The 16,025-nt window shown below is 43.8% G+C and overlaps 1 protein-coding gene and 1 long non-coding RNA gene across 33 annotated transcripts in view; one reads left to right on the top strand and one right to left on the bottom strand.

The window, feature by feature from the left end:
* The window catches only part of LOC117693720 (uncharacterized), a 62,013-nt gene extending 56,484 nt beyond the window's left edge, over positions 1–5,529 (bottom strand). The window contains exon 1 of the long non-coding RNA XR_013105684.1: positions 5,416–5,529. This is a non-coding gene — a long non-coding RNA (uncharacterized LOC117693720). The remainder of the gene's footprint in view (positions 1–5,415) is intronic.
* The window catches only part of Zbtb38 (zinc finger and BTB domain containing 38), a 93,154-nt gene that overhangs the window by 34,810 nt on the left and 42,319 nt on the right, over positions 1–16,025 (top strand). For 18 of the 32 annotated variants that reach the window (XR_013105668.1, XR_013105669.1, XR_013105678.1 and 15 more), the window contains one exon: positions 785–888. The exons of 10 other annotated variants lie outside the window; for them this stretch is intronic. The gene's annotated coding sequence lies outside the window, so the exon portion shown is untranslated. Of the gene's footprint in view, positions 1–784; positions 889–4,983; positions 5,422–16,025 lie in introns of those variants that run through there. 4 more of the 32 variants (XR_013105681.1, XR_013105682.1, XR_013105677.1 and 1 more) reach the window with 2 other exon arrangements.

The raw sequence follows: 16,025 nt of genomic DNA, 5'->3' as shown, positions 1-16,025 counted from the left end.
GGTTAAAGGCCATTCTCCTAATTGGAAAGCTCAAGTCCTTGCTCTGGTTGGCGCCGCTGGAAAGAATAGTTTTGTTGTGGTTTCAGAGAAAACTTACAGCGTCTTACTGTAGCTAAGATCAAAGAGCAGAGTTTGTGTTTGGTGACAAGGTCTGGTTACGGACATCCTAGAACGTTTACTATGTTAGCCTAGGCTGGTATCGAACTTGCAACTTGCAGCGCAGCGGTCGACTGACTGTTAGGATCATAGGCCTTTTACCAGTGTTTTTCCAAGACCAAACACGCATTAGTAGAATTCCTTTGATGGGTCATTGCTGATTTTTTTTTTTTTAATTAGAATATATAGTACGATAGAAAAGACTAGAAAAAGTAAGCGTTGCGCAACACAGTGCAGATAAGCATAGTTTCATGAAGCCTTTGGCTTATGTAATATAATTTGTAATAAAATGGGTCACTGTCAAAAAAAGCCTTTAAGACTCTAATTTAGTGTTCTGTGGTGCAGATTTTGCACTCAAATCTGTCTGGGTTTGTGCTGAAGTTAACCTGGGTTGGAGTCCCAACACTCACCCAGTGTGACCTTCAGCAACAGGTTCCACAGCTGTAAAATGGGGAACTGTTCCCTACAGCTGAGGGGTGTTAGAGATTTACCCATCCACTGAGAGCACTTAGTGCAGTTCCCGATGTACCAAAGGCACCTCACATATACTGACATCAATGGCTTTTGCGGCTAAAATCCTGTATCCTAGACACTAGTCCTGAATCGCTGCGCTTTCATCTTTTCTTAGATCTTGATGTGGAAGACATGGAGGGCTCAGAACCAAGGATTTCCAAGTGATTTCTGCCAAAGCACAGAAGCTAACTCGGTTAAGGTTGGCGTGTTCTAAATGAGGTAACTGAGGTGTATGTCTTTCCTTAGTCTGTGTGAAATAAGAAAGGGCAGTTTCTGAAAGACTCCTCAAGGTGTCTGAATCATGAGCTCGACCTGCCAGGTTTGTGTACTACAAAATTTTCACGACTGTCAAGCAGTCTTGTTATTAAAGACACATGGTGTGCCAGGCCTCTGTGCTGAGGGAGAACTGGCAAACTGAGCTTCTCATGTTAGCTCTGCTGGTAGATGTAAGGAGAACTTTTGTGTGTGTCTTGATAGATCTGTGGCTTCCTCAAGTAAGGACCCCAAAACAAGATGGAAGTCCAGAGTGTTTAACTGAGTTGTTGTTGTTACTCAGTGGGTTGAGGTCAGGGCAGATATGCCACCAGCCTCTCCACTTGCTGTAGAGTATGCAAGCATGAAGAGACATTTGCGGTTCTCACATAGATGTCTTGAGAGCCCAGCACACTAAGTTCTACTTTGTAGGTGGTTACGAAGTCCTAGGCAGCAACAGAAACTGCTACCATTTGTCAAATGATTGTGTGTCTTTATGGGCCAGGCAGTGTGTTAATAATTTACACCTCTAGGGGCTGGAGAGATGGCTCAGAGGTTAAGAGCACTAACTGTTCTTCCAGAGGTTCTGAGTTCAATTCCCAACAACCACATGGTGGCTCACAACCACCATGTAATGGGATCTGATGCCCTTTTTCTGGTGTGTCTGGAGACAGCTAGAGTGTACTCATATAAATAAAATAAGTAAATCTTTAAAAAAAAAAAAAAAAGTGGCAGGTCGTGGGAGGCTTTGCAGCCAGCTCTTCCTTGACTAGGTACAGGTTTTCACAGTGCTTTGCTGGAGCCACAAAGTTCACAGTTAAATACCTGTCCTCTAGAAGCCTGCAGTCTAAATTCTACCTGAAGTCAAAAGAGGCAGAGTTGGTGGACAAGCCCACGGTCATGGCTCTAACTGCTGCTCCGGCAGCTACACAGTGCCATCTGTCACGAGGATAGACCACAGTGATTGACGTTTCAAAGTTCTTGCTTTTCAATTTGAATTTTAATTCTTGTCCACTTTTAACATCTATTAAACTTATGCTTTCAGTTGATACACAACCGTAAGGCCTCTGAATTCATTTATTATTGTATTGAACCTCTTAGATTCTTGGGTATTCAAAGAGATTTTTTTACACTTTTATAATTATATTAGTCATGTCCAGTCTTTTAGCAAGGAAGTATTCATTCAGCTATCGGAGATTGGCTGTTGGTAATTAGCGCAAGGATGCTGGAGATTGACTTAGGTCATTTTCATTTTCAAAATGAAACCCAACTTTAAAATTTTAATTTTTCGGTTTCTGTCACTTGCAATGGAGACCTTTTTAAATTTATGTACATTACCCATAAGTGGGGAGGAGAGGAAGCAGTCTGACAAGAGAAGTTTTTGATTCAAAACAGTCTCTTGGCTTTGTGGACCTGACGGCTTTGGGCATTGTAAAATAAAGCAACTGAAGAAACACAAACACTTTTGTGTGATTTATGGGATAGAAAGGCAAACGGCAGCCCCAGGAACTGCATTAAGTGCTAGAAATCAGATTACAGGACCTGACCGACACTTGTTATAGCGTAAGTCTTTTACAAAAACAAACGAGACCATGGATCTGCACACGGGCTTGTGAACTTTATGAAGTTCTATAAATGTTAGGAAGCAAATGTTTATCAAGTGGCTACCATTAAGTATGACCCCACTAGAGGGACTGGAGAATTCAACCGAAAGACAACTGACACTTTCCCCTCAGACTGTCAATAGAGCTTGAAAAGACAAACAAGAAACACACACACACACAGAGTCTCCCCCGTGTGTGTGTGTGTGTGTGTGTGTGTGTGTGTGTTTGTGTGTGTGTGTGTGTGTGTGTGTGTCCAGGAAGTAAATGTAAAAAGAATTTTTCCGGTAATTGGAAGAGAGGAAGACTGAGAGAACACAGAGTGTAATCCATGAAAAGCATCAAGTCCAGCTGCGTTAGAACTGGTCTATACAGGCGTCCAGAGCAAAATAGAACTGGAGAATATTTGTTGCTGAACAATAATGGTCTTGAATGCCAACTAGGAAAGTGGAAGGTGCTAATCAATGGTGTCATTAAGGCTCTCTGAACAAGGAAATGTCATGACTGTACCTTAGGAATCTGTCCTTGTGCATAGATTAGAGAAAGTTGGGAGGAGAGGAAACAAGGAAGAAGGCTGCTGCAGTCCTCCAAGAAAGGGGGCGGGCCCAGAGTAGATAGCATTCACTTGGGGTAGAAAGTGGGCAAATGAGAAGAAATGGCAGTCAGCTGTCTCGATGGAGAAATACCTGATGCTGCCATAGCATTCCCAGAGCCATAGTGCCATGGAGACTCCGAGAAGGAGGTGACAAGTTGTACCCTAGGGGCACTGAGCGTAAAGCACTGAAGCTGCCGTCTTTCATCTGGACCCCTTAGGAAGGGGAAGGCCAGATCGGGAGCTCTTGGTATACAGGAAAAGATGAAGAGGTTTCCCGTTAGAGTATAAGAAGAATGTGGTTGAGTATTGAGCCTTTTTAGAAAAGAAATGACATGGGGAGCCAGAAAGAACCCTGTAAGGAGAGCAAAAAGCATCAGAGAACATGCTTCCAGAAGCTTCTGGATCAAAGCTTTCCTTGGGCCCTGCATAGAAGGGATGGACACAAGAACACAAGATTGACAAGTGGTGCATTATGGGTTTGTGGGCAGTTTCCTTTGCAAGGTAATATGACACGCATTATGAATATTAAGTGGCTTCATTTGCATAAGTTTTTAGCTTGCACAAATCGAGAATAAATCGCTGACTTTCGTGTGCTCCCAAACACACTTCTCATTACTAAAATTCAGGCTGCTAAATGTGGTTTTGATAGTGGTATTAACACCGTATCAGTGTTAACAGCAGACAAATCAGAGAATATTTCTTAAAAAGAATGAATAAAAAAAAAAAGAATACCTTTCTGTTGTTGCAAAAATTTTCTAAAAGTAACTTAATTCCATTGCTTTTGAGCTTATATCTATTAAATACTGGGTCTATTTTTTCTGAGCATATGAGCTTAATACACTGGAATGAGGATACTGGAGTCAGATAAATCCAGTCTCTTTAACCAGCTGGGCCATTTTCCAGGCTTGTGACGTGAGCAAAGTCCTGGTAAGCTGAGTTTTTTCCATCCTAAGCTTATATTGGTCTATTTTGAAACTTTGAGTGATAATTTGATCAGTAGCTACAGGAACAGATGAATGGTGATTTTCTTCCTCTTACAACCTTGAGCACATAGACATACATTTATGCTAAGAGGAAGCTGTACCAGAAGCCTTATCTCCCAGCTTCATTTTAATGTATGTATTCCAACCATTGCCCTGTTCTATCCTGTGTGTGTTGAAGTGACCAGGAGTTTAGTACGGATCAAGGCTTTACCAGGACTGTCTTAAGAGATGGCTGTAGTGGTTTAAAGCACTTGCTGTTCTTATAGAGGATTTGTTACCAGCACCTATATGGCAGCTCACAATGGGCTATGTGTCCATTTCCAGGGCTCCAGTGCCCTCCCTGGCCTCCACACGCATGCCAGGCATTGGGAATGGCACCACCCCACCTTCCATTGTTCCCTGCAGTAGAGTCACAGCAGCCTTCCCCCCCATGTGTGTTTGTGTGACCCCAGAAGCCTTTCATCAGCTCTAGGAGTATTGTGATTGGTTCCTGAATGTAAATGAGGATTTTCCTTTTATTCAAATACACCATGCTTTCTGCTTAAACATCCATCTTCTTCTTGTCCTGTGGTCCCTGACATGACTCAAATAGCCATGTTCTCCACTGCCTCAGCGCTGAATCACACATCTGTTTGATGGAAGTGTCACCGTCACACCCTCTGCATGCTTGTTGAGTCACACCTCCCGTACGTGTCCCCTTCCTCTGGCAGAATTGGGTCTCACCTTTGCTCTCATAGGAAATAAGGGAGAGGGCTCACTCTGCTAACGTGGGTGACTGAGTGGAGTGGTTCCAGGGCTGAGACTTAGCGCCCTGCTGTCCTTCGGGCCTGTGCTAACTGGGGTGAGGAAAACAACCCTGACCTTCATTTTTTTTCCTACCAAGGTCCAGTGATTATGGAGTGTCTTCAGCCCCCTTCACCATGAGTTGACTTTTTGCACAGATATACTGTCAATCACCTGGAAGAACACATCCTTTCCTAAATAGAAATATACTTCTGAGTGACTTCATATCCTGCTTTGGTGTCTATTTAATTTCTTAGCGTTTGCCTTTTTGGTTTTTGTTTTGTTTTTACATTTTACCAGGAAACCAATTAAAAAGACTTTTTGTTTATTTGTTTTAAGTTTTTTTTCTGTTTATTAATTTCTGGCAAAATGCTTTTGGACTTCTCTTCAAGAAATACCTGTCAACGTGGTTTTCTTTTAAATAGGAGTCTTTCTTTTAATCCTAACAACCATCGTGCATTAAAAATAATGTGTTTTTTCCCCATGAGGCCCCCTTGCTCGGGAAATAGTAAAATCTCTGGTGATTACTTACCAGGGTATCCAGCAAACAAATCCAGTATTGGTGGGAAAAGATGGTTCTCTGTCTGGAGGGAGAGTGTCCCCAGAAGGTGCCCTGCTTGTAGTGTGCAGGCCCAACCCGGTGGCCATTTTCTGCACTGAGTATACACAGTGAAGCTCCGCCCATTGTGCAGCCCGAGAACGTGTCTTCTAAAATGAAAGCACAGGCAGAGACTGGAGTATTCAAGTAACATAACCTGTATTTAGGTTATTTTTAGATGAGTATACTTAAAGACTGTTGTTCTAAACAGCATACTGTGGGCTTTTGTCTGTGATGGCTTGGAGTTTGTGTGGAGAAGGTTTTTGTTTTTTGTTTTTTTTTTTTCCTATTTTACCATGTAGATAAATTCTCTCCTGAACATGTGAACAAGTATTATTTAAATACCCAAATAATGCCAGGAACACACATTCTGAGTTTTGTTGTGGTAGAGAGATTACCTCTCAGTGTAGCCCAGGCTAGCCTCTGACTCATCTCCCCAGTGCTGGAGTTACAGGCTTTCAACATCACCCCGGATGTATTCTGCTTTTATGAAAGTAATTCTGGGATGGAGTTGGCAAAAGCCACCTCAAAATGTAGATTTTCATATTCTATTCCACTCCCAGTCATCTTTTCATTCTTGTTTTCCTTGATCTAGACTATTACGCATCCATTTATACGCTGGCTAGAGTTTCTGTAGCTCTTCCATCGTCAAAAAAGCCATGTGCGTGTCTCCTCAGACCTTCTGGTGCGCTTGTTCAACAACTCTGCAGATTACCCAGGGTTCCCAAGCTCTAGGAGGAAGTGGCTTTCACAACCCCCAGAGGCCTCAGAGGCCTGTGCCAGCATACCTGGCCTCTCTTGGGGATCACTGCTGCTAACCATAGTTTCAAACGGGAAACATGGAGGAGGGAGGGATTGTGGGAGATGGAAATGTGTGTATAGCGAAAGTGCAAACACCTGGGGCTCAGTCCCAAACCGATGATTCTGTACCATGACACGGTGTGTCTGGAACTCCGTGGGAAACCGTAGCAAATTCGAGGTTGTCAGTTGAAGGTAGAGAGAGAGGAGATTAAGAGCAGAGTCAGGCATGAGAATTGTTTTCCAGGAATTCCCAATGCATAACGACCACTCAGACTATTCTCCAGACCAGAGGGGTCAGCTCTCATGTGTCTCCATGACACCTCTAAAGAAGAAACTGGCCTCCTAGCATAGGCTTCTTCTGTTCAAAGGAGCAGTTTTGATTTGTGTCTCCGTAGATACGTTTTCTTGTACTGTTCTGTTGTCTTGAAGCTCTGACTGCCAGGCTCTGTTCTTGCTGTCATTTTGTCCTTGTCATATTAGGAAGGGCACAGCGATGCAGTGTGATGATGTCACCTCAGAGTCCTCTAACACAGTTAAAGCTAAATAAAGTCCTGTGTGTTACTCAGCCATTCCCATTCCCTGTTACACCACCTGCTCATGGTGAAAATGGGAGGACGGATGCATCGGATGATTCGGTCAGCTCTTAAAGCACGAGGAGACCCCATCCTGAAAATGCACAGACTGCAGGGAAGAGTTTGCACTCTGCTTCCCAGAATTCCTGTGTTAGGAGCTTCCTGATAGGAACAAACCAGCTGGAAGGATGCTGGAGAGCCCAAGTGTCACCCAGATGCAGTGCATGTGAAGGCTTCACAGAAACCTTGGGTGCTGACATGTCAGGATTTAAATTTTAGGACAGTGAGTCACTGGACAGATAAAACTTTAGAAACAGAATAAAATTTGTGGTGACATTTTGGAATTTTGGTTTGTTTTTTTTTTTTTAAAAAAAAAAAAACAGAAATATTATAAGAATGTGTTTTTGTTTAATCCCAGGTGTGGGGATGTGGCGGCCTACCGTGATTTGCCTCATGCTTTAGCAGAGGCATGGTTTTGCCAGCTGCAGATAGTTTCTGCAGCTGTGTGATATTTGGAATTCTGGGGACTTTTCAGAGGGTATATAAATGTGAGGGCCCCAAGAGACAAATGTTGGTCATTTAAGGGGCTTTGTGACTTGTTAGTAGCCGTGGTCAAAGAAAAAAACAAAAGGGAAGACATTAGACTCAAGGATCTCTTGCCCTCTGCCCTTGTTTCTCTCCTATCTGTATTAGGGGTGAAACCAGAGGAAGGGGGAGGGTGGGAAAAGAAGAAAAAGCTATAAGACCAGCTATAAAAATTGAAGTACCTTAAATTTACATTTTATAGATTAACGTCTAAAACTCGAGAATATATAGTTCAGGGAGATAATATGAACATTAAACATGGGATAATAAGAAGACGAAGAAGTAGATTTAGCAAGCCCTTATTTTTAAGCTTTATTTTCCTTCTTAGGTATATGAATATGAATGGGTAGGTGCATGTGAGTGTAGGTACCCACTTACATTAGCGGAGTCTTATCCTCTGAAGCTGCAGTTACAGGTTGTTTTGAGCCACCAGATGTGGTGATAGGAACCAAGCTTGGATCCTCTGCAAGAGCAGCACCTACTCTTAACCACTGAGCCATTTCTCCTGCTCCAAGACTTTTTGAGAATTACTGTGAATACTTAGAGACTTGCCATACACAGCCTGTGGTCAGTTGTGGATTCTACCGTATACTGTCTGAATCTGCTCATCATGATCACCACAGTGGCAGCCTGTACAGTCTTTTCCTATAGAGCACTGGCTTGAAGTTGTCCTGGGCCCAACCCAAGGAAAGGTAACAACTATTGACTTTTCCTTCTCTACGTCACTGCATATAAATCGCCCACTTAATATATATAGCCCATTTCATAGATGCCCATTTCGTGTGAACAGGATTCTTTCTGTAAGGTCTGTTGTGCTATCTGGAAAAGCATCATGTACATGTAGCAGCCTTTGTTAGGATGCCCAGTACTGGGTGAAACAGGAGCCCATCAGAGGAAGTCCCTCCTTATCTGGGCTGTCACTCCCAAGGCAGCAGGATGGAGCCAAGCCTAGCATCAGGTGATGGGTACCAACAAAGAAGGACAACAGACATCACCCAGCAGATGTGATTTAAGGTGTTGACTTAGCAAGGATGTTCACTAAGCTGTCAAGCAGCCGGTTTCTGAGTTGTCCTTGAATTGTCAGAATTGTCCTTGCCCCTTCTGTTAACACGTTATTGACCATCGCCGTGGAGTCTGTAACACCTTCCCTTTCTTAGCATCTTTTAGCAACTCCTTGCTCTTGGTGGTGAGTCATGTGTGTGCAGCACTCAGCATAGGGCCTCGCATGGAGAAAGTGCTCAGCAGACGTTAGCTTTGCGTATCGCTGGCTTTCATCGTCTTCGGCATAGCTATTACTGCTTCAGCAGAGGGAGGACACCTTAGCTTCTGTAGACTCCACTTACATACTCATGTAGGTGAACCGTTCTGTTTCCCTCACCCTCATTTATTACGGCTATCAGCCTTGTTTTGGAACTCTGGCACATTAAGGTGTGTTTTTGCTATTATATAAGTAAGGCTGTAGGGTTTGGTGTCAAGTGGGTCACTAGTGGGGAGCCAGGATGTAGTTGTTCCAGGGATTTGCTCCAAGTGTGTTGATGGATGTGAAGCCATCAGAGAGTGCTGTAGTGAAGTCCTGCTTCTTCCTTAGTGTGGTCCTTGGACTGGTAGTTGGGACCTAACCTGAGATCTTGCCTCCCACACCACCCCAGTCCTGCTATGTGGAAGAATGCACCCAAGGTTCCCCTGACTCATGTGAGTTTATCCTTGGGGGAACACTGCCATACACGTAGTGAAGCACAGAGACAAACTTTCGCAGACGAGTTTGCCAGCTTGCTAACTAGAGCGTGTTTTAAGGACGGTCTTCCAGGGTGTGGGTTGGATTCTGTTTAGATATGCATGCTGGAGTAACAGGTCTCAGTAAGACTCAAATTCTGAAGACTGCTGAAATGGTTTCCAAGAAGAGAAATTTCTGTCTGAAGGGACAGAAAGCCTTTCTGTGTATTTGGGAAGTAACAGGACCAATTAGAATGAAGGATTTTAGTAGGGGGGAGGGAGTGTATCACTATTCAAATAAGGAGAGAGCTGCTTCCAGTGAAGGTGTTTGAGACTGGCAGTAGGTGATGAGAAGGGACTCGGGGCTACCCCCAGGGTTGGGGACTGGCAGAATGGCCGCCTGATCCTAAAGAAACAACTAAGTCAGAAATAATCCCATTCTGCCATGGTGGTTTGTCCAAACTTCAAGTTGCAAGGGTTGGGGGAAGAGCATGTCACTGTATTTTAGAGAGGAAATCTGAGCTTCATATCAAATTAATCCAATTTGGAAAATGAACTAAGTCTCTTCAGCCCTTCAAAGCACTTGCCTCTGTTTAGAAGGTGGCATAGTCATTTTAACTCTCTTAACTTGAGGGTGTTCCCCCCACCACTAACCTGTAGTACTTTCCAGTGACCTTTACCCTGATTCTTAGCCCCATGTCACTGTGTATATGAGTGATCTCTGCAATGGCTCTCCTAGTCTTCCTTCTCTGTCAGCTGCTGGGGAACTCAGCTTGCAGCTTTTGGATCCATGCCCTTCTCCCATTCATCCATGAGTTATTGCCATGATGGTTTTACTGGGCTGAATGATGAGGCCTCCCAAAAGATATTCCTATAACCCAGAACTTACAAGTGGGATCTCATGTGGAAAAGGGATCTCAGAGATTATCATAATTGTGGACCTAGAAATGAGATCGTCCTAGATGACCAGGCAGCCACACAGAAGAGAGACATAAACGTAAGGATGAGAAGAGAAAGGTAAAAGTGAGGGTCCTGTAGTCATGAGTCAGAGCTAAAAGCAGCAAGGTGGGACTCGCACATGCCCATGATTAGGAGCCCGGACCTGCAAACACCCTGCCGGGCTCTGTCCTGGGTTGTAGGGAATAAATCTGTGTCGAGTGTGCTGGTTTGTTACAGCATCCTCAGGAAACTAGTTTAATGCCCCAAACCACCTTTGATCTAAAAATACCTAGGCTCTTGTTAAACTCACATTTACTCCAGTCTATTCCAGTTCAGGGTGACAGCTAGAAACAGTTTTTAATAAGGATTCGTGGTAGTGGGTCTGATAGCTCACCTGTTCCTCTCGGGCTCCTTTTCATGCGGTTGAACAAAATCTGTGATCACATTTGCAGCCCCCACCCCATGTCCGTGCACTCTACAGCTTCCTCCGGCAGCCAAAAGCCACCTGCCTTCCCAAGGCTACTTAGAAGGACCCAGGCTTCATTATCCTCTTTCCACACTAGATCTGGGATCCCTACCTGTTAATGGCTAGTCAGCCATCTTTTCCTCTCTCCTCTAATGTCTCATTAGGAGATTTTCCCACCCAGATGACTTTAAAGCCTCTTTTCTTTCCGCTCTGTAGTTAGGGCTAGAATGTGCATTGGGACTAGAGAGAAAGTCCAGGTCCTTATGATGCTGACATTCCTGTCTGGGGCCCTGCCATTCCCTACCTCTCCCATCAGGCCCTGTGCTGCTTAGTCCTCTACCTGGATTTGACTGCTATATCTCCTCCTGGTCCCCGAGAACTCGGCTCCTTCCTCTTTCCCTGACTTTCCCCAAACTAAGCTTAAAGCTCCCTCCTCCTCAGGCCTGGACACAGGATATAAGGAGTTTTTGCTAGCCCATTTATGAAGTGGAAATTTCTGGTTTCTTTGGAAATTCAATTGTGTCCTATGATGTTTTTGTGGAAGCTGTCTTGTGAGAGGGCATGTGGTGCTTTGCTGAAACAGGCACGTGAGAGGACACGTGTTTTGCTGGAGCAGACACTTGAGAGGGAGTGTGATGTTTGGAAGGAGTGTAAGTAGAACCCCACAGACAGTGAAAGGCCGCTCTTGCATTGGGACACTGTGCAACACTTTGCTGGTCTTTGTTGGCCATGCAATGCTTTGCTTGTCTTCACTTCATAGAGAGAAACACACCAAAGAATTTCTCATGGTATTCCAGCTGTTTCTGGTCTCTTCTGCTGACTTGTGCTGGTGGAGCCTTGCAGTTTTTGCTGGATTGTACCACCACTACTGATTCGTGTTTGGTGTGTGCTATTGGGCTTGGTGGCTGGTGTCCTGACAACAAAGATCAGTATCTAAACAGCTCCATAAACCCCTTGTCTTATTAATCATTGTTCTCCCATACCTTTGGTTGGTAGGCTAGAAGGGAGGTTGAAGCAGTCATGAACCCTAAATAAAGCAGCTTTGAACGATTTAAGCCAACATCTGTTCCATGATACAGCGCATCTAAGAGGAGCAGAGTGAAGAAATGAAGGAGTCCAAAAGGCCAAGAGGAGGAGATAGTTCTTTTTTTTTTTTTCTTTTGAGTCAGTATTGCCTCAGACACTTGTTAGTAAAATTAAAAAGTACGTAATTTTAGGGAATGTATTTAAAATGCATAACTAGTAATATGTCATACCATTGACTGAACATTTTCTTGCCAAGATCTATTTTTAACATAATTACCATAATCATCTTGGGCATTGCTGTCATTTTACAGAACATGTTAAACAAAATGCTATGATCAGGTAATGAAGGATGGCAAAGCAGAGTAAGGAAATGACCACATGGTCTGCAGCATGGTGATAACATACAGGCTGGCCAGCCAAAACTTAAGTCCAGAAATCAAACATGCTAGTCAAAAGGAGATGCCGGTTTAATGTTTACTAACATTGAGATCACACACACAAATATTTTTGAAACCCAGAGCCACACAACCGAGATTAGAAGGCCATTCTCACTATAAGCTATATGATGCTAAGACTCTGGCCTAACTCTCCAGAGCTTCGGGGTCTCTTTTTGGAATGGAAATATCACTCCATAGCTACATGGACATCACGTGAAGGAAAGTGAGTTGGTGTGTATGAGAGTGTTTGTGAATGAGATAGGACCAGGCAGGATGGATACAGCCGGGCGCTCTTGCCTTTGCTCTGTGTTTTGAGTCCACAAAGTTGGCCTTTGGAAAGAGTCAGAAGGGAAAGGAGGTATTCTGCTTGGTAAGCAGATATCGGAGCTGAAACAATCACAGGCTGTCCAGATTCCATAGCTGGGCAGAGCACAAGATGCTGGAATTGGGATTGAGGAGATGGAGGTGAAAGGAAATTAGTCCAGCACTTGTTGAAACAGTGAGTACAAAGAATATTGCTTGTTATGGTTTTGCACTCAGTCCCCTCTATAGAGCAGCCTGAGTTGCAGGTCACTCGCGCCAGGAATTGGGAGATCGTGCTCTCTTTTCCTGAGGCTGTTCCTTGCAGATCTTAAGCTTTCTGGATCTGAAGTCAAGAACTCACTTACCTCATGTTCTGTGTCTTGAGTCCATGCATTGGGGTCCAGCGTTGCATGCTGGCCATGTATCTTCAGCCACCCTCTTTCGAAAGGAGACTGGGGCTCTATCATTCCTATTTTAAAAGATGGAAGAATGTGCCTTAAAGGTCTCACAGATAAACAGTACTTACTTTCAGCGATGATTTGGATGCATGCAAGAACATTTCCCTTCATGCCTGTTAGTCAGCACCGTCCATAGTGGAAGCAGGAAGCAGTATATCACATTTAAGCAGTCTGTCAATGTCTTTTAAGATACGGTTAGTGCTTTCAACATGTCAGCAGGTAAAGCGGAAATGGACCAAATAAACACATTTAAACAGAGTAAGAATAAACATGAAATTTTGAGTTTTGACTGTAAAATTTATTCCTGGATGTTGGAGATGGCAGAAAACAAGGAAAGAAGCCTGTGGCCTTCCTCTAAAAGTACGTAACCGAAATAAAGCAGACAACTATGCTCGTATTTCCTGGCTGCTGCTGCATGTTTAGCTCCTGTCTGATCCAGCACTCTGGAAGCAGCCTGAGCTCCCTGTCACGGGCTGAAGCAGGCTTAGTGACGTCAGGCAGTTTCCAAGGTCAGAGGGTACAGTCCTAGCACAGCGGTTTATGGAGCCTGGTGCAGGAAGGCCTGTGAAACCAGAAGTCTGGAGACCTGTCTCCCTCAGCTTCTCTATAACATTCTCCTTTCAAGGGGATGGCTGAAGGAATTAGATTCCCGTCAGGAAAGGAAAGATCTCAAAAGGCTATGGGTCCCTAGGGGTGAAGGCTTCTCTGGATGAAGGTTTCACACAGAGTGGGGCAGCCTTGGAATCAGCTCTGGAATCTGTGGCACCTGAAGAATGGGCTCCAGTTTGGGCTCCTCCCATGCCTTTAAGTGTCTAAGTAAAACTGTGCCATCTTGCTGAAACAACGTTTTTTCCACATTTACCCTTCTTGTTTTGAGAGACATTTTGGTGGGAGTGCATTTGCCAGCTGGTTAGGACTCTAACGTGTTTCTCTGGGCACATTATGTCATCTTGTAGGCGTTGTACTGTGAACCGGAAGTGGGCTTTGGTCATCATCCACAAACCAACCCAAGTCACAGCCCTAACCAAGCTTCCACCAGGGAAGGGCTTTGCCCAAGGAACTACATTAGTGACATTGTCATACAGCAAAGTAAATTAGCAAACTAGAACAGAGCCCTGGCACTACAGGAGGCAGGGGCCAACTTTGCCTTCAGAGTAGAAAGGTAATCACTTAGGAGAAAAGCTGGTCCAACCGACCGAGCAAGAAGACTTAGAATTACTGCCTAACCCCAGCACTTGCTGATGATTTTGGTCAAAATAATTGATGGCATTTTGAAGCATAATCTACAACAAAGTACAGAACTGTGCTAAACCTCAAACTGAAACTAATTTTTTTAACTGCACAAACTACAACCTAATAAATCTATTAATAATTAAACTAATATATAAACTATATTAATGTATAGTATATATACTATATATGTATGTACAGTATATATTTAAGTATAAATAGATTAATATATTGTATACTATATACAGTATATAATACATAGACTGTAGATTCACTATATACTGTATATACTGTAAACTAAATTGCAACCAAATGGCTACGGTTTAGGTTCCTAGATTTAAACAAGGACTAGCAAGGAGATCCCAAGACTGCACTCTTAAAAATCCCTCCTACATAAAGAGATTTCATACAGAGGAGCAGGGATGTTCTGTGGAGAGTATAAAAGTAGGTAGTTAGTGTAATGAGACACAGTGTCGGGGAAGAGACTGCTCTTATTTTAAATAAGTATAGAATTTCAAACCATCAGTCTTGTGAGTGTTTATTTCTAATCCATAGCCAGGTTTGCATGAGCCTCTCATGGAAGAGGGGACATGCACGTCACAGAAATGTGCTGGTCATACAAGCAGTTGTCTTGTTTGGCCTCCTTCCTACCAACTAACTAGTAGTCACCTTAAAAGGCGCTTGTTAAACTGCTAATGCCTGTTTGCATGAGCCCAGAGGAAACATGAACAGTGCACATATTCCACCACCAGTGCTATCTGACCGCCGAAGAAACTGCAGTACCAAGAGTTTGAAGTCATGGCGGAGCCAGGATGAGTCCCACAGCCAGCCTGCCTCATCCTAAATTCTCCTTCGGCAGACCAGTATCTTATAAGTGGACTACTTCTAGGCATTTTGGAGCTCTCTGTTCTCCTAGATTAGTGACTTTCACCCCCACCCTTCCTTCTCTATTACCCCACCTTGTGCTAGCCCTGTGTTAGGTGCAACACGTGGTAGGCTGGTCAGCCTTGAAACAGAAGTGTACAAAAATAAAAGCTAAAGTGATATTCAACTGCCATATGTTACTTTTGGGTATATGTATTTTAAGAAAATGAATTAAAATGTTATGGGAAATACTTATTTCCCTTATTGTGAAACATATGGTACCTTCGAGCATATAAGAGAAACAGCCCCTTTCTGATGGGGTACTGGCCTACCTGAGACACATAACTGACCAAGCAGAACACGGGGTTCCCAGCCTACTACTAGGTATAAACTGTATACCTAAAGCACGTGGTAGCCCTGCCTCAGTCTAGGATACCGTTTGTAAAACATGCAGTGGGAAGAAAGCTGACACCGTACAAGCCTCTGGGACTTCAGTTCCCAGTACACATTGCTCCACGAAACCTAGAAGACAAGGAAGTATACGTTCTTTTATGAGTATGCATATTTTGCCTGTATGCATTCATATGTACCAAATACATGCCTGGTGTCCACATTGGTCAGAAGAGCAGAGCAGATGCCCAGAACCAAAGTTATAGATGGTTGTGAGCCGTTATATGGGTGCTGGGAATGAAAGTTGGATCCTCTGCAGAAGCAAGCAAGCAAGCAAGCAAGCAAGCAAGCAAGCAAGCAAGCAAGCAAGCGCTCTTAACTGCTGAGTCATCTCACCAGCCCACAAATCTAAGTTCTTATTCTGTCTTCATGTTCCTGAACTTGAAAGGAAAATCACAGTTTTTGGGGTCAGTCTGCGATTTTAATCCCAGATCTGCCTGAATGATCTTATATCCAAGCTACAAAGCCTCTCCAAGTCAGTCTTATCTGTGTAAAGTATGATTGCCATTAGGACCAACAAGGTGGTGCAGCAGGTAAAAGCACTTGCTACACAACTCTCATACCTGGGTTCAGGCCCCTGGACCCCCATTGAAAACTGAATGCAGTGGCACACATCTGTCATCACAGTGAGATGAGGGGTGGGGACAGGAGAACTGCCCAGAAGCCAACGGACCCGGCGGCTGAAATGGCAGCAGCAGGA

This window comes from Arvicanthis niloticus, chromosome 21 (assembly GCF_011762505.2).
Source record: "Arvicanthis niloticus isolate mArvNil1 chromosome 21, mArvNil1.pat.X, whole genome shotgun sequence".
NCBI lineage: Eukaryota > Metazoa > Chordata > Mammalia > Rodentia > Muridae > Arvicanthis > Arvicanthis niloticus.
Note: the sequence above shows the minus strand (reverse complement) of the source record. Positions and strands in the feature narration are given on the sequence as shown.